The 22468-nt window shown below is 50.2% G+C and overlaps 1 long non-coding RNA gene across 10 annotated transcripts in view; it reads right to left on the bottom strand.

The window, feature by feature from the left end:
- Positions 1-22468, bottom strand: part of LOC137481819 (uncharacterized) — a 46488-nt gene that overhangs the window by 12932 nt on the left and 11088 nt on the right. For 9 of the 10 annotated variants that reach the window (XR_011003693.1, XR_011003695.1, XR_011003699.1 and 6 more), the window contains 2 exons: positions 22195-22444; positions 12495-12564 (listed from right to left, as the gene is read on the bottom strand). This is a non-coding gene — a long non-coding RNA (uncharacterized lncRNA). Of the gene's footprint in view, positions 1-12494; positions 12565-20431; positions 20933-22194; positions 22445-22468 lie in introns of all 10 variants that reach the window. The other variant, XR_011003702.1, reaches the window with a different exon arrangement.

The raw sequence follows: 22468 nt of genomic DNA, 5'->3' as shown, positions 1-22468 counted from the left end.
GAAGCTGAGGGCAGACCTTGATACAAAGACCCACCTCTGAGCTCTTCCCCTCAACTTGCTCTGCAGAGGCCAGCAGGAGTTGTGAGAAAACTGAGTGAAAAAGCAAGGGAATTCATAGATCCCTGCCAGTGTGGCCATTTCAAAGCCCCCTTCAGCTCTGTCTTGCCTGTTCTCTCCTTCCCCAGTGATTTGCTGCTTTGCTCATGGAGCTTTGGCTTCAGGGAGCAGTCAGAACCAGCACAGAGACTCAATGGTATTTGGGCATCTCCTTCCCTTTGCCTTTAATGGGAACTGAAAGCCTCAGCAAAGCCCCAACACATCCATTCCCTGCCTCTCGTGGCTGATCCTTCCTTTCCAAAACTATTAGAGCCCCAGTGGGGATCTCATGCAAGACTCTTGCAAGAAACCCTGCAAGACCCTCTGTTATTAACACCTCTTAGACTATTCTTTACATTTCCCTTTATTTCAAGACATGGCATTTCAAAGTCTTTTGCCCAACAGCACAGTTTATTTAACACACTGAGTTTCCCAAGCAACAAGTAATAGAACTCCTCACCTACTTGTACCACACAGGTAAAGTCACCTCAGGGCTGTGATCTTAAATCCATACATGCTTTTCTCCATGGACGTTGAGAGCTGTAAATCTCAACATTTCATTAAACAGATCGCTCAGAACAGATTGCCTCACAACATAACTTCTCGGCTGGCCACTACCCACGAGCAGATGATTTTACATGACATTTATTCATGCAAATTGCCGAGCCTGTAGTCTAGTTACCCAGCAAGAGCATAAAAAATTACAGTTTAGGTTCATAAATGCTGGCACCATGAGACAAGACACGATGAGACTGGAAACACATGCCTGGGTTTCACATAGACTACAACAAAACTTAGAGGGAGTCCTCATCAGGTGGGGGTTTATCAGGAATAACCCCCCAAAATGATCCAGGGGAGGCAGAGAAAGGCATGTGCAAGGCTGAATGGGCTACAGAGAAATGAACTTCTCCTGCTGCATGTGCAGGAACCTGCCATGGGCAGAGCACACGCAATATTTTACGTCACTCACAAAGCCTACTCTGTCCAATAAAGTGGGGAAGTAAAACAAAGCATGAAATCCAGGCATAAATTAGCATCCCTCTAGCCTAGCTTTATTTGTGCTGCTGCTGCTGTGGATTAGCATCTAGCTGGCTGACAGGCTGATAGGCAGACAGAAACAGGGAGAAATAAAAAAAAAAAATCAGTAGGTGTCTTTTTTTCTCTATGGTTCCTGGGATGTCTGCTTTCAAAGTGCAGGCAGTGTTCATCCCTTTAGGACCCGAATTTTTCCATCTTCTTGTGAGAGCAATAGGCTCGGTAGGAAAGCAAATCCCCCTGAGATATTTGTGCCTGCACCCTGTGGAGCCGGCACCCGTCATCTAACGCAAGCCCAGTGCGAACCCGTCACATCCTCAGCCGGCATCCCCCCGGCATCCACAGCTCGACTGCAGAGAGCCACAGAGCCCCGGGAGCAGCTACGGTGTGGGGCTGGGAGACCTTGCGGATAGCACCTTGCCACAGGCACACACAGGGAGCAGACGCCTCGGGACTAGCTCTGGATCATGTTCACCATCGCTTGGGGCAGCTGCTTCCTTCACTGCTTGCAGCCACGGCTGGCTTTGGTACCTGATCCCAGATGACATGACCGGGATCTCACGCCGGCATCTCCTCTCAGTTTGTGTCAGAAATGTGTCACTGCCTGCTCCTCGGGCAGGAGGACCTGCAGAGAGCTTCCATCGGGCTGACACACAGCCTCCCGCTCCTCAGGGCTGCATGGCAAAATGAGTGGTCGTCACCAGAGACATCCCTCCTCTCAGGGCTTGGTGGCCTCGTGCCCACCCACCCTTTCCAAGCACAGCCATGAAAACATAGCACTAAAGAGGTGCCAGTCTTGACAGCCACCACTCCAGTCCTTCCCAAACCAGCCCTGGCGAGGGACCCTTTCTGTCCTAGCAACTTCAGGCAGCAGAGAGGAGCTGGGAAGCTCCTCAGTGTGGCACTTGTGCACAAACTGGGGGAACAACAGCAGTAAACTTGGCTGTGATAAAAGCAAACTGCAAAGCCCATTTCCACCCTCACTGAGACATTCAGAGTTTGACTGGGCTTTCAGATCACAGGAGATTTTTAGTCCTTGCCTGTCTTTTAAGGAGCCAAACACAGAGCTCAGTTTTTAGGCTAAGGAAATCAAATTTTCGGCCGCTTTTCAAAGGTGGCCTAGAAAACATAGACTAATTCTGCACAGCCATAAAGCAAGTGCCTCAGGAGTACAGCAAGCAGTTCAAACACCCTCGTGTCCCTCTGCCTGCCACCATGACTCTCATTGAGTGGGTCTGATCAAGGGATGCAGGTGTGAAAACTCCCAAAGATGCAGAGAATCCTTCCTTGGCAGAACACTTGCAGCTCTCAGCCCCTCAGCCCAGTGCACTGGCCCTGCTGATCACTGGTGCCACAATCCCAGTAGATTGCCACTGCCTTTGGAACATGGAACAGGCAAAGCCTTTCTTGCAGCAGGCATCGGTGGCCAGTTTTGCTTGCTCCATGCCCAAATGGGTCAACACAGACAGGTTTTCCCCAAAGGAGGAAGAAGGGCACTCTGCAGAGCTTCAAGACAGCTGCAGCTGGAAATAGCCCAAACAGAAGAGATACATCCCTGTTCCTCCAGCCACGCCTTCCCTCGAGTGCTTGATCCAAGTCTGGAATAAAGCACACCATCACCATCCTCATCCCACTGCACACAGAAAGACAGTTCCCTCCACATCCATGCAGCCACAGAGGTATCTATGGAAACTTCCCATGGTATCAGTAGGGCGGTTTCTTTTAGGGGCTAGGAAGGAAGGGAAGAAGGATGAAGAGAGTGTAGAAACCGGAGCCTTTGTTTCCCAGCACTCAGCCATGCTGTTAATTAGGTAGCAGAGACCAGCCACTTCCTACCACATCCTCAAGCTCTTGCAGCAATAGCAGGCACTCCTTTAGTCTCTGTCCTTTGGGGATGAGAAGGAGGCAAGGAGGCAGAAATCAGTCAGAGCTTACAGAAATGCAGTAAGCTGCAGGAAGGATGTTTCCTTTGCAAGGGAACCAGCATCTGACGGGCTCCCCAGCCATCACTTATCTATGTGAACCATTTGTTTCCTCCCCAAGCTCTCAGCTTGCTCTGACACATCACCCATTCACCTGATTGCAAGCAGAATGAGTCAGACGGGTCCCAGCCTTGCACCCACTCAGAAGCCCTCTATTTCTACTGTGCTCCTCAGTGCCACGCCATCAGAAAGCTCAGCCTGGGCACCATGCAGGACCACAACTGCCTTAAAAGCTTCGTACAGGTCCAGACTCACACACGTAGTTTGCCCTTCATTCTGGAGAGCTCCAGTACACTTCTGCATGAGATGCATTAAAACTCACACTGGCAACAGCACATTCAGACAAGCAGCCACTGGGACCAAGGCAATACCTATGAAATGTATCACAAATGGACTGAAAGAGCACATTCCCTTGAGTCTCTGGTCCAAGTGGCAGCTTGGGACATGTCTGCAGCAGCCTGGGGAGATCCTGCACAGTACCATGAGGACACCACAGAGGCAGCATCTTCTCCTCTGGCTCTTAAGCAGAGTCTTCCACAGCACTGCACACAGTACATGATCTCTCAGTTAAAGCAAGGACCAAATAAATTTTAAAAAGCTTTTTTTTTTCCTGAGTCCTGGCAGCATGGAAATCAAACACTGTTTTTCAAACTGTTCCCAGAATGAGACAGAGCCACACATATCCACAGGCACAGCCAGTCTGCATCTGTACAGCCTTGTTCCCACCACCTCCATTAGCACACACAGAGATGTGCATCCCTCTCTTGTAGAATAGGGTGCCAGAGATCAACATCCCCAGTTATTACCTTCTGGACCACAGACCTCTGTGCCCAAGTTGCTCTGTGCCTAGGACAATACAACAGTGGCTGGGACCACTCCTGAGAGTCCTCAGTATGTCTAGAGGCTTAAATGAGACCCAAGCCAGCCACTATCCAACCCAGTGTGACCCATGACACTTTGAGTTGTCAGTCTCTCTTTTCCTCCCTGTTCAGGTGTTACGCAGCATCCTGCACTGTCAGCATTGAGCTTTGATTCTTGATCCCCAAAATTGCTAGGACTCATTCCAAAAACCAACTAATTGGAGGAGTTTTCTTCAGACTGATAATGCCTAAGCCCTACAAGGTCTTTGACTTGTTTCCAGAGTTTTCCCTGCAATTAAGATGTCTCTAAATACATTTCTTGTTAGCATAATTCTATTAATTTTAAGTGAGAACTGAGACTTTTAAACAGTCCTTGATTACAGTTGCTGGGGGTTTGCAACAGACACCCCAAATCCCAAGGTTTGCTCTAAAATGCTTGTGAATTATTCTAGACCAGCCTTGCCAGCTGCTCTTCTACCCAAAAGGCACCTTCCCTTGAGAGCAGGATAGTAGAAGAAGGGAAGAAAGCTGGAAAACAGCCATTCCTGGGACTACAAATGAAATGAGGAGGAACAGTCCCAAAAGCCTCTCTTAGCCTTGGCCACCAGCAGCAGCTACTCGTGAAGCTCCCACCAAGTGAGAGCCAAAGGAAGAGACAAATTGATCCTGCCTTGCTAGATTTTATGCCAAGCTTGTCAGCAAGGCATCCTCATGTTTGGCTGCCCAGGAAATGCAAACCTCTCCTTTGTGTGGCTTTCTGGACACCTCCTGCTGCCCTCCCTAAATCCCAAAGCCAGCAGCATCCCTTGCAAGGTGCACACTATGCCAGACGTGCTCCTTGCAGCCTCCTGGCCCCAGGCCTTCTGCCAACACCATCCCAACATGGGGCACGCAGGCAAAAGAGCTGCCGGAGGAATCCACACCAAGCGGCGCTGAGCACGACCTTTCTGCTTTAGAATGGTAACCTGAATCCTAAATACTGGATTTCTAGGCATGCATTAAAGCCATGAGACAATGGAGACGGCGAGGCTGGGGCTGGCTGCAAGCCAGCTCCATGCCGGCCCCGCCAGCGCCCGATGTTTCCCATTTCCTTCTTTTTTCACCATGGCAGATAAGCTAAGTCCCCCTAAGCCAGGAGGCAGGTGCATGCACGAGCTCACCCCTGACTTGGGGACTGTGAGTGATTCACCCGCCATAGAAGGTGGATGCCCAAGAAGACCCAGAGAGGTGGTTGCTTTCCTCTCTCCCTCTCTCTCTCATATGAGCATTGCTTCTCCTTTAATTGGTTTCATTCATGGCAGCCCTTTGCTAAATGTAATTATGCCAGGCTCTCTCCATCTGTCTGTGTTCAGGAAGAGACATCGCTCTCACTGTTTTTATCTTCAATCTTTATTTCTGCATTAATCCCCGCTCTGCAGCTCACATGCACAACAATGTCCAGGACCTCCTGAGGACATAGACACATAATGAAGAGCAGGATTTGTCCCTGGGTCTCTCCTGGCTGGAGGACATTTTTTCACAGGGAAAGCCCCACACCTCAGTCACTCTGTAACATCTACATCTCTCAATGATACCTCCACAAGCCAGTCCTTTTGCAGACACTCAAGAGTTGCCTGTGAGCCCAGGCAAGAGGAGACAGCTTGATTTTGTCTGCATCACAGAGATGTCTCTGCCCTGTCTTCCCAAGCCTGGTACATAAAGGTAGCAAGATGTCTGCTTAGGTTGACATGGACCGCTTTCACATGGAGACAGCATTCAGTCCCAAACTACCACACTCATTTTCCTTTCCAGGAATGCAGACAGGGTGAACACGGCTGAGCACAGGGATTAACAAACCTCAGCTCTGCAAGGGCAGCTCATAGCTGCATAGCTGAGGCTGCAAAGCGCCCAACACACCCAGAAGGATTTCATCCCTGGGGATTCATTACCCAAGGTCCTCACACCTTCCTCAGCCAGGGTACGTAGATCTTGGGGGAAAACAAAATGCTAAAGGAGCTGTTGGTTTATCGAGAGACCAAACCCAGTGACACAGACTCTGGGCAACCAAGCACCATCTGGTGACCGCCGGCTCCCGACACAATAGCCCACGTTGGCATGTTTATGATAGAGACCAGAGGCGGATTCCCATTATTCCCATCAGATCCTGTGATGTGGTTTCAGGAGAAGGACCATGAGAAGCAGATGGGATGGCAGAAGAGAAAAGAACTCAATGAGACAGACAGACAGGAGAGATTTATATGAAGCTAAAGCGCATACCCATAAACATGGGATAAGTAAATAGCATGTAAGTATGAAATTAAATGCAGGGAATCCATGGCATCCAGTAATCAGTCAAATATCTCCTTCACCTCTTTTTCAGTTTATCATCGGCATTTTAAAATGAGATATTTATGCCAATAAGTAAGCCAGTTGTATATTGTAACCCTGCAAATATTGGCTTGGATCTGAGAGATTCGTCCCGACAGACAATTCATTTTTACAGTTATTTTTGGACTCCCGGCTTTCGTGGAACACCGGCTCTCTGTGTTGGATTTTATGCCCCTGAAATGTATTTACAATGCATGGCATCTGTATTGTGCATTACACACTTAAATCATTGCATTTCATTCATTGCTTGTAAAAAAAAATATTGCAATATCCTGAAGCTCTGAATACTCAAATTCAAAATATAACTGCTGCATTTTCAGAGTAATGCTATAAAATAATGTTGTATTTTTAGATAAAGGAGGGAAAATTGATCATGAGGAACATGGATTCCCAAGATCTGGGAAGAAGGGGAGTTTGGATTTCACACCACGATAAATGGGTAAAAAGAATAAAACTAAAAGCTGAAAAACCCACAAAGGTTTATTTTCTAACCAAGAACATGGAAACATTTTGTCACTTAAACAAAGGGAGGAGGGCGGGGGAGTCTCCGCATCCTTGGCTTGCTCTCTGCAATGGACAAATACTACCAGAAACAAAAAGCATGGCATAGTTAGCAGGAGCTCAGTGCTATAGAATTAATGGTATGTATTTAAGTTCCTTTTAGGGGAAGCCTTCTGCAATTGGGGGTAAAAAATTTTCTTGGTTTTAAAGGCTTCTGTCATTGTTGCCCACAAGCAGAAGAGAAAGGCGCTTTCTTTGTCATCCGGGGGTTTATGGCAACACCTTAATATGTCCTTTTCATAGGTGAAGCAAGGCACACAAAGCAGCCGCGTGCCAATGCGTCCCCCCCGCCACCAGTAAAATAAATAAATGGAGGAACGCGGGGACGGCGGCCGTCGTAATCCCTCGGCAAAGAGGCAGCGAGGATGGTCTGGCGGGGTAAATATCGCACGTCTCCTGCCAAACCCCGCGTGGGCTATTGTCCCGCCACCCCTTTTAGATGTCATTAAGGATTTTTCGCATACAACCAAACGAGCGGAGGGGATGAACGCACTCGCTTCTTCCCCACCAGTTGGAGAAGCCATGACGAGGCGGCTGGGAGCCGGCGCAGGAAAAACACAGGGCAAATTAGGAAGTATGTTAATTCAGTTAATATCACAGAGGGGCTGGCGGGCGGTGGGGGGGAGGTGTGTGCGCAGATTTTCCGCCCGAGGAAGGAGGTGGCAGAGAAAGAACTGGGGCATGCCAGCTCCCGTTATTGTTCTGCCTTCATCGGTAATTAGCAAGATAAGGAGGGGACGGCGTAAGGGAGGCAGCGTGGCGAGGACAAGGCAGCGCTGCACCCCACCTCATGCCCATGCGGCCATCTTACAGGCGGCACTCGCCTCCCGCAAAATGGCCGCCGGGGCCCACACTGCCTCAGGCCTGCAGCTGGCCCATCCCAGTGGGCTCCCCTCCGCCAGCCCCGAGGCAGTGGGCACCCGGGAGCAGTGGCAGCCAGTAAAGGGGGGGCCTCAGGAGAAAAGGAGTTGCCATGGTGGGCCAGAGTGAGCTGGCGAGCGGCCATCTTAGCGCGGGCCCTGCTCGCGGTGCCATGGGCGCGCGGCACTCCCACAACTCTTTCCCCAGCCCTCCTGGCTGGAACACTCTTGATACACTTCACCGAGCAGCACACATTGCCTGGGCCCTGCCCATGGCCAGAGAGGCGGCTGTGCCCTTGCCATGGCTTTACCGTTGTACACGAGCGGGCTTATCCCCACACAGGCAACCGCCCGCCTCACTCTGTCCCAGCGAGTTCTGAAGGCTGCCAGGCACTGGACTGGCCCTGGAAGACACGGCCTGGACAGATAAGAGCATTCCGAGAGCTACAAGACAAGATGTCACCTGACCAGCCATCAGAGAGTAAGTTATAGGTAAATTATGCCTTTCCCCTGGCCAAAACAGAATAAATCCCAAATCAAAACTGCAGCGATATCAGTAAAGAAGACATGAGCTTCCTAAAGCTTAATTTAACACAAATTTAAAACAAGGTCAGTTATAAAGTGCATGGTTACACAGACAATACAGATAAAGCTACAGATATATTTCTCACTCCATGGGAGCTTTACAGTGGACACATCAGTGTTGCTCAGTTCTCCAAATGAGCAACACCAAATACCAACCAAGGAACCCTCATCTCTGGTCTCGGGCTGCCTTCAGGACAAGACCAGCAATTACTGATACTAAAGCAGTATTTGGGAAGCATTTCTTGTGTCTTTAGCTATGATGGGACTACTTCAGATGGTGCAATAGGCACACAACGCACATTGAAAATTCGGCTTCTGCTCCAGTACTCTGTGGAGAACCAGAGGGTGATTGCAACTGCATGCAGGCAGGGCCATGTTATACATCTCAGCTAGACAGTGAAACATAAGGGATGGCAGGCTAGCTGCTCCGCTCCAGGGTTGTCTACACAGAAAACCACACCATTATAATGACAGCACTATAGGTCAACTGCTGCTGCTCCTCGCCACGCTGGTGCACATCTTCACTCTTAAACTGGCTTTCTCCAGTTTAGCTCAAACCGCTTCCAGCGTGACATCACTGGTATATAGGAGTGTCCTGCCTTCTGCTAAAGTAAATACCCACGGAGGTTGTACGAGTACAGCTCCTTGCTTTAAAATCCGCCCCCCAACAGTACGTCTGTAGCTAGACCTGCCCTTCGGCTAACCTTTCTGTACTCCGCACACTCCTGGGCTGCTCACAGTGCCCGTGAAACACTATTACACCCTGCTTCCCTTGGGTGCTAATCCTGCTTGTCAACCCAAAGGCAGAAGCAGACGGTGGCTTGGCATTTTGATTACGTTGTGATCTGTTTGAACCTTCCAGATTCTTTTGATGTCTGTGCAAATTTGAAAGGGGGAGCCTTCTTCCCCCACAATGAAACTCTGCTATCGCATGGTGAACCATCTCGGGACTCCTATGTCCATAGCCATTGCTAGATTTGAAGCAGGGAGGGGAGTTGCAGCTCCTCCAGGAAGAGTCTGAATTTCAGACTAACCAGTTCTGGCCCTGAGCAGAGAACACTACAGGGACAGCGTGTTGCTCTTCAAACAAATGCATGCGTAGGGGAGTGTGCGCATGCACAGAGACACCAGATTTATACAAATAGATGCATTCATAGGAAAATGCAAATAGCATCCTCTTCCATCCCAGGCTCCCTTCGAGCTCCTGACATCCCAAGGTTTCAGAGGAGTACAACGGAGCCTCAGATCAAACATTAGCCCTGCGGGGGTTCCCTCAGGGAAGCAGCCATGCACTGGGGTCTTTTCCCCGCTTCCATGTGAGGTTTCCCGACCCGGCCTTCCGTGGGTGCTCAGTTCTGACACGCGTACGACACGCGCGCACGCATGCAGAGCCTTGCTAAAAGGTGCTCTGGGAATTGAGCTCCACTTCCTCTTTCTCCTGAATCAATTGTCATAAACCAGCTTTTGTTTTATTTTTAACAAAGCAACAGAAATAATCTCCACACACAGCCCTTGACACTCCCATGGCCCTGTCCTTTAACAAGGTATCCAGGGCCCCCGAGGACATGGGCACAGGGAGACAGCAGGGTAGGAAAGACCAGGAGAGGCTGCAGAAATCCCCTTCTCCTCTCTTGAGCCCTCTGCTTGGCAGGCAGAGAGGAGGTGGGATGGGAAGGCGACTGGATGGTAGGCAAGGCACTTCCAACCTCTCCAACCCAACCTCCAGCTTTTCCCTTCATCCCCTACCCACTTTCAACCTGCATTTTACCTTGCACTCTGTTCCTCTTGCTCTTTGGTGCCAGCAAGAGGTGACTCCTACAGCACCATTGCAACGATGAATGGGCTGATGTGCAACCTGTGACAGCCTGAGCTCTGCCTGCCTGTGGCAAACCCCTGTCTCCAGCATGGCCAAGGACTCATCTCTCCTCCTCCTCCTCCCATCCCACATAACCAGGTTCAGGACTCAGACACATATGGAGACATTTCTTGATGAAACCTATCAGTGGGTGAGTGGCAGCTGAGCAGGTACTGAGCAAGACGTGGGGCCAGACAGCAGCCAGGGGGGAAGGCAGCGGGTGGAGGGAACGTGCCTCGGGAGGAATACTCACAAAGGGCTGCTTTCATTAATAAAACATTCCCCCCTCGGTTGCCTTTTGATTTGGGTGTAAGAATTAACCCCATCTGCCCAACAGCACGCTACCTACCAAGTCATCTCTGCTAAGGAAGGCTGTCTGACATGTCTGCTCAACTGCGCCGCTTCCCACTGCCCGCACTCCTTGGCAGCCCAGACCCCTCCAAACAGCTCATCAGCCTTGCTGGGTCTGCCCTATGGAAGAGATCTTCTTCCCACAACATAGATTAGGCCCAGTGGAAATAGGCTTAGTGAAAATACCATTTCACTACTAATGCCACCCCTCCACAAACCCCCCCACACACACAACCCTCCCGCCAGCTTCACACTCTCTCACACCCAGAAAGATTATAACAAATCCTGGTCACCTTTTGCCCCTGCTAACTACTGCTCCAGTCTTTGCACCACATGCCTTCTACCACGAGTAGAGAGCTGGGCACAGGGAGTACTTATATATATACACACACATCTATCTAGTCAGCACTGGAGGTGTTCAGCTGCACAACACACATCTCCCTGCGCAGCATCTCGCCTTGTCACAACACCCCAACCCATCCCTCTCTGCTGTAATTGCAGCGCCTGGTCCTTGGGCATCAGCAGAAAGTTGCAGCAAATCCTGCGTTGGTTAAAGCACAATCTGTCCATTCAAAATTGGTGGGGGGTTGCTTTTAAATCACTGAGACATTTCTATTCCCTTTCTGTTTAAAGTAAAACCGAGATGCAGAGATGCCTTCGAACCGACAGCCCCTTCATTTTTCCAGAGGTGTGTTTTAATGAGTGACTCGCCTTCCAAAAAGGGGCCGGCAAAGGGGAAGGACGGCAGATTCTCCACACAAATTCAATAGCTGGTAGGTTGCCATGGGCTAAAGCATTTCTTTGCACACATGAAGGGAAGGGACTCCAGAGCACTAAGGGTTTTGCCTCCCATGAGTTATAGCTCTACCCTTCAAGAGCGGAATAAATGCTTTATCCCATTGCAGCCTGTGATGTATTCTACATAGATGGATTGATTTCCCCTATTGTTCTTAATAAATCCTGGCGCATGAAGAAACTCACTGCACAGCCATTTTTTCTGCCTTGTTCTAACTTGCAGGAGTGATAAGGGTCAGATGTGACTGCAGTGGGAAGCAAAGGCCGTACACAAGGCAGTGCTTTGCAGGATGCACTGGGTGTGCTTGCAGGGGCTTGGTGGGTGCAGGCAACCAACTCCCTTTTCCCTGTTTACTCCCTCTTTGAGCGGAGGTGAGGAAAAGGGGAACCGGCTGGGTACTGCAGCACTGGCGTGGTGCTGACAGGAGCAGCTACTGCCAAGCTGAGCCTGCAAAAGCCTCCCAGATCTGCACAGGGAAAGGCAAGGCTCTGGCCCTCTCTGACTTGAGCTCTCAATTGTGAGAGATAAATACATATATTGTACTGTCTGATAAATGCAGGGCTGAGCACTGCACCACTGTAGAGCCTTCCTAAGCACACCCAGCTCTCCATCTTGTGCTGCCCATCAGACCTGTCCCTGTCCATGTCCCAGCTGAGAGGAGTCCACACCACCAACACAGAGACTCCACTGGTTTTTCATTTGTTTGGGGTTTTTTTAAATAAAAATGCCAAACCAACCCCCTCTCAATGACTCCCAACAGCACAACTCAGACCCCCAGATTGTTGTTAAAAGGTTCTCTCCCTCCCTACCATTTTTTCTACTCACAAGGTTGACACCCACCCTCTTTTACTGCTACAGGAAGGTGTTTGCTGGACACAGCTTTGCTGGTGTCCAGCAAGGAGGCACTCCTAGGTTCCAAGAAGCAGGTGGCTCTGTACAATCCTGCCTTGGCCACCTGCCTCCAGCTCCATCCAGGCTCCCTGGATTATCACTGCTGGTCTTCTCTAGCAGCAGCTAACAACTGGCCCTGTTTCAAAAGCCTGGCTGTGAATTTGGCTGTGGGAGAGAGGGAGGGATCAGGTAAAAGAGCTGGTCTCCCACACATGAGTTTAACTCAATCCTTCAGCAAGACTTCCAGGGACTCACCTCTCCTTGCTCAGGTGGAGACGTCCCAGCCCTTCCCAAGGCATCCCACTCCACGAACTCTCAGTCATGTCTGATTAAGGAAAAGAGAATTTGTCTCAATTAGAAAGAGGTTCCCATATGCATGGACGGATGTCAAGCAATTACCGCATGTCACTCACATTTGGAAAAGAGACCTTAAATTTGGGGCTGTGCAAACTTGCACACACAATTGCAAGTGAGTTACAGACGCTGGCATGCTCCAGAGCATACGTTGTGCGGATGCTTTCAAGCCCGTCCCTCAGCTGAAATACACCCAGCCACGTAAAATACAGCCAGACACGACCCTGTTCTCTAATAAGGAAATAAAGCCGAGTGGACCTGTATTGCCAGACCCCAGACAGCAACACTGTCTCTTTAATTTTCTCCCTGGCTATCTCATCCTTTGCACAAACTCTTTCCTCCCCGTGGCTTCTTCCAGCCTGGTGGGCAAAGTGGGAAAACATCATTAGGGAGGAAAAATAATTTAGTTTGTTAATCAGTATCCAGTGGTGGGAAACAAGAAAGACAGAGAGCTGGGCTGGCGGTTAGGGCTTAGGAAGGGCCAGCACAAAGCCCACCATTCATGACATCTGGGGCTGGGATTCTCATTGAATTAAACAGACACAAAGAGCAGAGGCATTTCATGCTCTCTTCACAAGAATTATCATATCTCCCTGGCACTAGGAAACCTTCAGCATGGGAGAGGGGGAGAGGGAGAGAGAGAGAGAGAGAGAGAGAGAGGGGAAAGCGGGCAGGCTGGGTAGAAATATGGGGCAGGGTAGAAGAGGCTTTGTTCCAGGCTTGGATTTATGGATGGGATGCGGCGCGTTGCTTTGCAGGGAGAGACAGGGCCCTGGCGCGCTGGGTCTAATAAGAATCAGCAAATGTGAAACAGGGGGCCCCTGTGTACCATGAAGCAGGGAAACCCACGTTTGACAAGCCAACAGAATAACCGCTCGCGTCTCAAGGCTGTGGAAGGATGCTGACGTTCCTACGAGATGTGTCGTCTTGTGTGTGTGTCAGCGAGGAGGGGGAGAAGGGGAGAGGCGAGGAGTATAAACAAGAGACCAGGCAGCATCGTTCAGTCATGAAAATTAATTAGCTGATGTGCAAACCATGGCTGCCTCTTCCTACTGCCCTGCAAGCATTCCCCATAAAGCTATGGTGTGTGCAGAGCCTGTGACTGGGAATGACAGGGGCAGATTAGGCAGCTCCTTGGGACACAAGCCTGGCAGCAAGAAACCCACAGCCCGTGCAGAAAAGGTGAGGAGGGGATGATTAGTGTCCTTGGGGAAGGGGCAGAGCCCAGGGACCAGAAGAAAGAGAAAAGGGAGAGACTGGGCACCAAGCTGAGACCAGGAATCATGTTGCTACAGCAGCATAAATTGGGGTGGATCTCAAAAACCAGCCATTAAAACAACAGGGACTGGTGGGCAGCAAAACCACTTAGGGTTTAGATCACAAAATCTCTGGGGCAGGACCTGTCATCTCCTGCAGGCTCACACCATGGAGGCCTGTCCTACTTGGTCTCTGGGCATTACCAGAAGATCTACTTTAAATACTAATTGCTCCATGATCAAGACCTGTGAGCTGCTGGGAGGCTCCCAACAGCATTACCTGTGGGAAGAGGGGATAGATCTCTGACCTCACATCCCCAGGGTAATCTGACCCCGTGCACTAGTGCCACAAGCAAATATTACTACCCAGTGATGAAGATGAGCAATTCCTGACCAACTTCACAGATCCTATCCCCAAGCTTTCAGATCCTACTATAATATCAAGCTTATTCTTTGGCTGGAACAACCAAAGAAGAATGAGGGTGCCAGGGAAAATGGAAAAAAACAGGGAATGAAGGGATGCAGAAAGTGATCGGCAGGGAAAAAATAGAGAAGACTCTTTGACATGGAACGTGCACAGTGAACACAGCGTGCTGGAAACAAAGGGATGCAAGGAGAGAGGAGAAGCTGGGATGGGCATCTCGGCAGACATGTAGGTAAAAGTTGAAAAGGAAGCACTAATTAGCACCCAGACCATCACTTTCCATTAATAGCTTGTCACCGTTTCCTTGATGTTGCTGAGAGCAGGGAAGTTGGTATGTGTGATGCTTACCTGTCTCTATCTCATTAACAGAAGTGAGGGTGAGAACAGATGTTTATTGCCTGCATTCAGATAGACAGGCCCTTTGCTGAACTGAGAGGCAGGAGAGAAGGGGAAAGTTATGAAAGAGATGCTCATGAAACACAAGCCAAACCCAAACAATGGAAACCCAAACGCAGGACACTTAGGTACCTGTGCCAATCCAGAAACAGCCCCAGGCAGATATCGGGTTCCAGGAATTCTGGAAACACAAAACTGCTCAGTCAAATAATTATAACCCAGGGCAAATACACTGCCAGCTGGGGGAGAGTGCTCTGGTATTGGCACAAGGTATGTGCAAGGGGCTGTGATTGCATTATACCTGGGAAAGTAAAACAAAGGGCTGCTTACTTTCCAGACTGATTTGCTCAAGGTGTCCACTCCACTCAAAAACAGCCAAGCATCTTACTGAGAGCCAGAATGGAGATACCCACCAGTAAACAAAGGAAAAAAGAAAACAAAAAAGTGCTATTTCAAGCAAAGATAAATGTGCTTTGCATATAATCACCTTTGGAGTAATTCTTCCAGCAGCTAAAAAAGAGATTATCCTTCCTATGTAAAACACAAAGGCCTCTCCTTTCCCTCCAACATGTGGAATGGCTCCTGACAGTGACATGGGAAAGAGGGAGTGTGCAAGGCAAAGCAAGACAAGGCAAGGACACCAATCAGCAAGTACCTGCGAGCTGGTAGCACACATCTGCTGGTGTGATGACGGGAGCGCGTGTGTGTGTGCACATTCCTTGGGACACCCTCGCTTCCACCAGCACAAAAATTCACGACGCAAGCCAAAGGTTGCTCTAGAGCAGGAGCCCAAACCTCCTTAGGAGGGAACGAGGGAAAACCAAAGGCAAAGAAAACATCAAGGCAGGGACTGAAGGAACAAAGGCTTCCCCCCTCTCAGCTTGGAGACGTCTTCTTGGCCATTTAGCACAGATCAAGTGTAGGCTCTGTTGACTCCCCCACCTATTCAAATGAACACTTTCAATAGTCTGATAGGTCTTTTCTGCTCTACAGCTTCTCTACCCCTGTGTTTGACATCCCCAGCCCAGTTAATGCCACATGCAGAAATACTGCCCTGAAGAGCCCTCGCTTAGACTGTGTGGTCAAGCACTTCAAAGTTAGGAAGTGTCCAATTTATGGCTGTCCATGCAACCTTAATTCCACCTCGCTGTGCAGCCACTCTGGACAGGAAAAGAGGGAGTGAGCTAAAAATAGGCTGTGACCATGTCGTCAACCTCATAAGGGCATGGGCAGGGAGAGGATGAATTAACGTCTCATGGTCAAAATGAAATCAGGTACCCCCCGACTTGGCAGCACTTGCTTTGGTGCCTTCAACCATGTACATTTTTAATATACAGAAATCACGTGCATTCTAAACATACAGAAAAATGCATAATTTATAGCTAATAAATAATAGATTGTTTATATAAGCAAAAAGAAAAACAATTGTAGGCAAGTGTAACAAATTCCCCTTCCTCCACCCCGCACCCATCCTTGCTTCATCCTGTGCGGGCAGAGAGATTTCAAGCCCCAAGCCTCGGCACAGATTTCTGCCACTATGAAATACAGGACTAATGTTATCTGGCAGCGGCAGAAGGCTGCTCTCCTGGGGCCGGCGGAGAAATGGACTGCTGGGGCTGGCAGTGCCCAGGCCAATGCACCCACATACCCTTCACTTTTTCCTACTGGCACCAGAACACGCAGGAGTTTTCTCCCAGGAGAAGGGTCTGTGCTGGAAGGGTATGACCTAAAGGTGGAAAGGGGTGATGGAGCTGGCTGTGAACACCCTCCCACCTTCCCTGGCTGGTCCAGAGCTCTGCAATAAAGTGGTGGGAGTCCATGGTTTCACCCTGCTCCTAATCTGTTATTATTATTATTCCAGGGAAACAATAAATTTTAATTTCCACCCCCCCCCCCCAAGAGGCAAGCAAAGGGAAATCGGGATTCTGAACAATTCATAATTCAGCTAAACCTGAAAGGAATTTAAGGGACAAAGAACAGGCATTTCTCGACTGGAAGAGCTTCCCCCAGACGAATTTCAAGGGCCCACGGCAAACAATGGGAGTGTCAGAGGTTCTCAAAAAGAAAAAAAAAGTTCAAGAATCTTTACAATAAAAAGTGTTAGGCAACATAGAGGTCAGAGCCAGCTCCTCCTATAATAAATAGCACAACTACCCTACATTAACTATAGGAGACATTTTAATGCAGTGCCTCAGCTTCGTGCTAATTATACTTTTTCACCATATTTTGAACCTAAGAAAAAATGTCATCAGTTAATTATAACAGATGAGGGAGTGTGAAGACTTCCTCAATAAATAATGCCTTGATATCTCATATCCAACAAGCTGCGTGCTCTGCTCTGAAGGTGCCCAGAAATATGTCCTCTCAGGAAATATATCAAGAACTGATGGTCCCATAAGCTGGCTTTGTTTCCAAGCCTTGATTTTCAGCCCAATAATTAAGTGATTTTTATGGATTGGGGAGAGTAAAGGTTGTGGGACTGCTGGAATGGTGCCAGAAAGAGTCAATGTTTAAAAATAAATAAATTCCTAAATCAAAATGAGATACAAAAGACCTCAACAAATTCCCCCCACGGCTGCACAGGTGAGCACACAGACACAATTTGGTTTCTGGACCGACGTCCCATCCTTCCTGCATTCGTGGCATCTCCATGGGAGTCTGGCATGCACCAAAAAAGCCTGGTTTTAATGAGACCAGGCCACGGCTGCCAGCACGCCAACAGGAGCCAGCCACCGCTGTCCACCTACCCCGAGGAGGAGGAAGGGCACCGTGCCCCTGCTGCTGTGCCACCCTAGGCACTGCCCCCGGCTGCACCCATCCCTGCCGAGGCTGCTGGGCATCCGGGTCCTTACGAGGTTCCTCAACTAAACCATCTTTCTTTCAGCTCCCTTCTCCACCTAGCACCCCTCACTTCCCCCTCTGAAGAGCTGGGATTTGGCGTGGGAAAGATGTCTTTGGGCTTTTCACAAATCCAGTATCCCCTTGAACCAAAACCAATTAGCCTGGCCCAAGGTCCTGCCATTGAAGGACTGTCCCTTCTTTTCAAACCCCCGCGGGCTCAATTGCTCTAAGAAGCCTGGATGTGAATGAGCAAAGCCCGCTTAAAGTGGTACTTAAGGCCAGACCAGGGTGAAGGAAAAGAGAAAGCCTCTATAGGAACAGCAAGCTGAGTTTCCAAGAGACAGCTAACTGCCGGAGATTGTGTTCTTTTCTCCCCCCATTTTCTTTTTTTTACCCCCACTCCTCAGCTTGAGGCAAACGCTCCTAACCAAACCTGAGCCCCTGAATAAATATTAGAAAACACGAAAACCAGAACCTCGTCCTGACTCTTTGCAGATGCCGGGAGCCTGTCTGTGGGAAGTGTGATGGCCCAGCCTCGTATGCAAGCTCTGGTCGCAAACATGTGCACTCAGAGGGAGAGAGGGATGGTGAGAAGCCCGAGATGATGTTTTTCCAGTTTGGGTGCTGGCAAACAGCTTTCCAAGGTGACCAGGCTTGTGGGCACGAAGTACCAAAATCCCCGACCTGGACTCCCTGTACTGTGTGTTGAGGAAGCCAGTGTGGGCAGCCACATGTCCATCTTATGCTGGTGGCCCCTGGCGACACCCAGAGATTCAGGGCGATTGAGGGGCTGTGATGTGGCAGCAGCAGTGTCAGGGTGACACGCAGTACCCACATCATGAACCTTGTGTGTGCACCACCACATGCCAAGCGCCTCCGTGCTGGTGCCAAATCAGCACCTTCCCTCCACCCAGACACACGAGTGTCTCCAGCAGGCAATTGTGATCCCTCCCTGGTGGACAAGCAGCACCCATCCATGGCCACAGGTTGGATGGACCCTCCAAGCTCCTCGGCTCTGCCCTTGCTCCAGCGGCACAGACAAAGCCGGGGCAGAGCAGCAGGTAAAGGGAGGCTCTGCCTGTTTGCATCAAGGGTGCAGGGAGGGCATGGGAGCCAAGAGAGACAAAAGAAATGGCTGAGCCCAGCCTCAAGAGTGGAACTCGCCATTGCCAGGCAGTTCCACAAAAATGCCCATTGATGGGATTTCATCCATAACCAAGCGTGCACGCTCACACAGCCTGGCTTCCAGGGGAGCTCCTTCAAAGAGCAGGGCCCGAACAGCCCCTTCACCTGACCCCGAGCCCTGGTGAGTTTGGCTTCCCCAGGTACTTGGCATAAACCCCCTTCATCTCATGCACCAAACCAAACCCACTGCATGGCGGACAAGTTTTAGGAAAAGGTGGGAAATCTCCCAGAGCATCATTTCCTTGGGGTGAAACCAGCAAACTATTTTCCGTTCATCCCCCAATGGCACGTGCTGATTCTTCTGTTTCTGTCTCCCTCTGCCCATCCCCAGCTCTGCCTGAAGAACAAAGACATCACAACCCAGCTCCAGGAACCTCACCCATGTTTGGCCTACGCTGCATCCTATTGCTCCATCAGGAGAGTCCCACTGAGAAGAGAAAGAACCAGGAATGCCAGGACATGGACTCTGATCTCAGCACTCCCGATAAAGATGCCTTCCCTTCTGGGTTTTGCCAACGCAGGGGCAAAGACCCATCCAAACCAACAGCCACCCTAACAGGGCAAAAAGCAAAGCCACAAAGGGAACTGTGTCCAGCCAAAATCCATCCCTGGCCCAAGGACAGACCCTACGGGACCTCCCTTCCAATATGGCACTTCAAAAAAAAAGACAGAAAGCAGAGACCTGTCGGTGGGCTGCCAGGGACTCTCTAGATGCAGCAGGTATGCCACAAGCAGAGATTTGCTGGGGGGCTTCATCCACTGCCTCACCCTCGACCCACACACGCATGAGCTGGGGATTCTCATCCCACTGTCCTCCATCAATCACTGCCACCTCCCTTGTTAATTGAGAAGGTGCTGCCTTCACACCTCCTCGAGACACCCATAGGTTCATGCCAGCAATGGGGGCAAGAATGAAGCATTAAAGCAGCAGAAAAAATTCAACCGCAATTTCTCTCTCCTGGACATTAAAGGCCAAATCGCTCAGTCCCTGTCTCAGTCCACTTCGGGGGAACTGCTCTGGGGTAAGTGTACCAAGTACATGGCCTGAAAAAAATACCTGAAAAATCAGCTCAGGAGAGGTGATTTTGTGGAGGAAAAAAAATAGTAGAAGTCAAGAGTGGTTTCTGACCAGCTGATTGAATAGCAAGGTGAAAAAGCTTGCATCAATCCTTTGTAAGAGTTCTCATGTAGACACGGATTTCCACACTTCCATTTTATTTCATAAAATTATATATATATATATGTATTTATATATACACACACAAAGATATTTATTATATGTGTGTATATTTTTTTTCCTCAGATCCTCTTTTTATATTTTCACCTTTTGCAATTACAAAAGCCAGGGACAGAAATACCTCCTGGGTTCTGCCAGTGCAGAACACTCCCACCAAACAGATTTTCTCTAACATGCTGGTTGAATGATTCCTCCTGAATTACATTCATTAGGAATTTGAATGTTTCTTTCCTCCATCCCCCATCAAATCATTACTCCGGAATAAATGCATTCATCAACCACCTTGCTCAGTTCCCTCCTGCTTTGTTCAGTCTAGTTTTAAAGCATCTCCACTGAAACCGTTTGCACCTGACTCGATGCTGGCGCACCAAAGGGGGAAAAAATAAATAGGAGAAGAATTGAGCGCCACTCACAATATTGTGAAAATAATTGGAAAATTATTTCTTAAAAATAGCCAACATAATAAAGGAGGGAAAGGACTACATTCCTTCCTCCCCACCTCCGATCTCTTCCACAATTTCTGGGATTGCATCAAGTATACATATTCCAGATGGGCTGGAGAGAAGGAGGTTGGTTCTTAATGACACGTCTTTCGCTGCCTTTGGAATGAATGATTCATTCGGATCTTGCCGAGACTCGGTGCCACAGTTGAGTTACATTTCTAGAAAATCCGTATCTTTAATTCTGGCGCTGCGTGTGGGACCCAGCAAATCATGGAATTACTGCTGTAACTTCGGATTAGTAACGCTTTCTAAATGATAGTCTAATTCCAGGCCTTCATGCTTTTCAGCGTTCACACTCACACAGCCTTTTCCCTGGGAGGCTTCCTGCGGAATTAGTGCTGGCGTCTTCGTCTTTCTCTGCCCTTTTTAATTTCTCCAATGACTTCTCATTAGAATATATAATAACAGCTCCTCAGAACTTTTCTTTCTCCCGGTATAGCCAAATTCAGGCTGAGATCCTTTTTCCTTACTGTGGTTATGGCGGTGCTTTGCTGGCCCTGGAAGGGTGCACAGGCAGATTTAGCTTTGCGGGCCTACGTGGCATCTGACGCCATTACCCCGTGCAAGGGAAGGTGGAAAACCTGCCTGCGAGGTGCGGGGGGCTCCCACCTCTTGCCGGCCCCGCTGGGCACGGGCGGCTCGGCCCTGCGGTGCTCTCCCCTCCCTCGGCAAGGGATGCCCACTGCGGAGGATGGGCAGGGTACCCGCGCTCCACCTCGCCGAGGAGTGGGAACGCGGCAGCGTCTTTCCCAGCCCTCCCCATCTCCCACAGCGTCTCCTGGGGGGCAGAGAACCAGCTAAGAGCCCACTCGCAACCCCTGCCACAGGAAGGTTCTCTCTGCAGCCTTCCCGGAGCTGTCACGACCCGTGTGGGTCGGCGGCAGCGCGGGGATCATCCCTGCGGGATGCGAGCGGCCAGCGCCGGGCGAGGGGCCGGTGGCGATGCTCCCAGCCTGCCCCAGGGTACCGGGGGGCCCGGGAGATCCCGGTCCCGGCCAGGGGCGCTCGCCCCACGCCAGCTGGGAAAACGTGCCGGAGAGGGTCGGCGGAGAGCACGGTGCTTTGTGTCGCCATGGGAACGGAATGCAGATGTGCCAATTGCTTTTCTTTTCTTTTCTTTCTTTTTCCACCTTTTTTTTTTTTTTTTTTTTTTTATTTGCCAGGCATTGTAATACATATTATGTTTCAACTTCTGGGGCTTGCAGCGGAGGTGAGGGAGGCTTTGTGCCTCGCCAAGCGCTCGGCTCCCAGAGAAGCCTCAGGGCCGGGCGGCTGCATGCTGGAGGGGTGCACTCAGCAGCCGGACCCCTTCCCTAGGCATCCCCCCGCAGCTACGAACAAAAGCAACAGCCACCACGCAAGAAAAGTGATCACATTCTCACCAACTTGACCTTCCAAAGGGAGGCCAGGATCAAATCCAAAGCCGAAAAAATAGAGTGGGAGAGAGAGAGAGAGAGAGAGAAGGAAAGATATCCAAAAACTGGGGAGTTTCGTGGTGTGACTCGTAGGCTGGGACGGGGGGGAAGGTTTATTTGGGGAGGGTGCTCGCTCTCTCCATCCTCCCAGAGCCACAACACCCCCCAGCCTAGGAGTGAATTTCGACGTGCGTTTAACCGATAATTAAACCTCGGATTTTTTTGGCAAAGGAAGAATTGGCGCAGGGCTCGCCTCCCTGTCCCCGTCCCTCCCGCCTGCTGCCGCGGAGCCCCGGGCTGCCCGGAGCGGCCCGACGGGGAGGTCGCGGACCCGCAGCCCTTACCTGGAGCCTCCAGGGCGGCGAGTCGGGCCGTCTCTGCACTGCCGGTCTGGTGCGGCCGCTTCCCCTGGGCGAGCAGGTCTGGAAGTCATTTCTACTTTCGGTTATCTAGCTTTATGATGGCTCCACAACACTCATACAGCTAGATAACCAAAGACAGAAACATCCCTCCGTCGGGGATGCCGGCCATCCGTCCGTCCGTCCGCCCTTCCGCTCCAAGGTGCGGGCACGGCCGAGGCAGGGCGGCCAGGAGCTGCCGCCGGGAACCACACACACA

This window comes from Anomalospiza imberbis, chromosome 13, assembly GCF_031753505.1.
Source record: "Anomalospiza imberbis isolate Cuckoo-Finch-1a 21T00152 chromosome 13, ASM3175350v1, whole genome shotgun sequence".
NCBI classification, from domain to species: Eukaryota; Metazoa; Chordata; class Aves; order Passeriformes; family Viduidae; genus Anomalospiza; species Anomalospiza imberbis.
The sequence above is the reverse complement of the archived record's forward strand: the minus strand, read 5'-3'. Positions and strand labels throughout refer to the sequence as shown.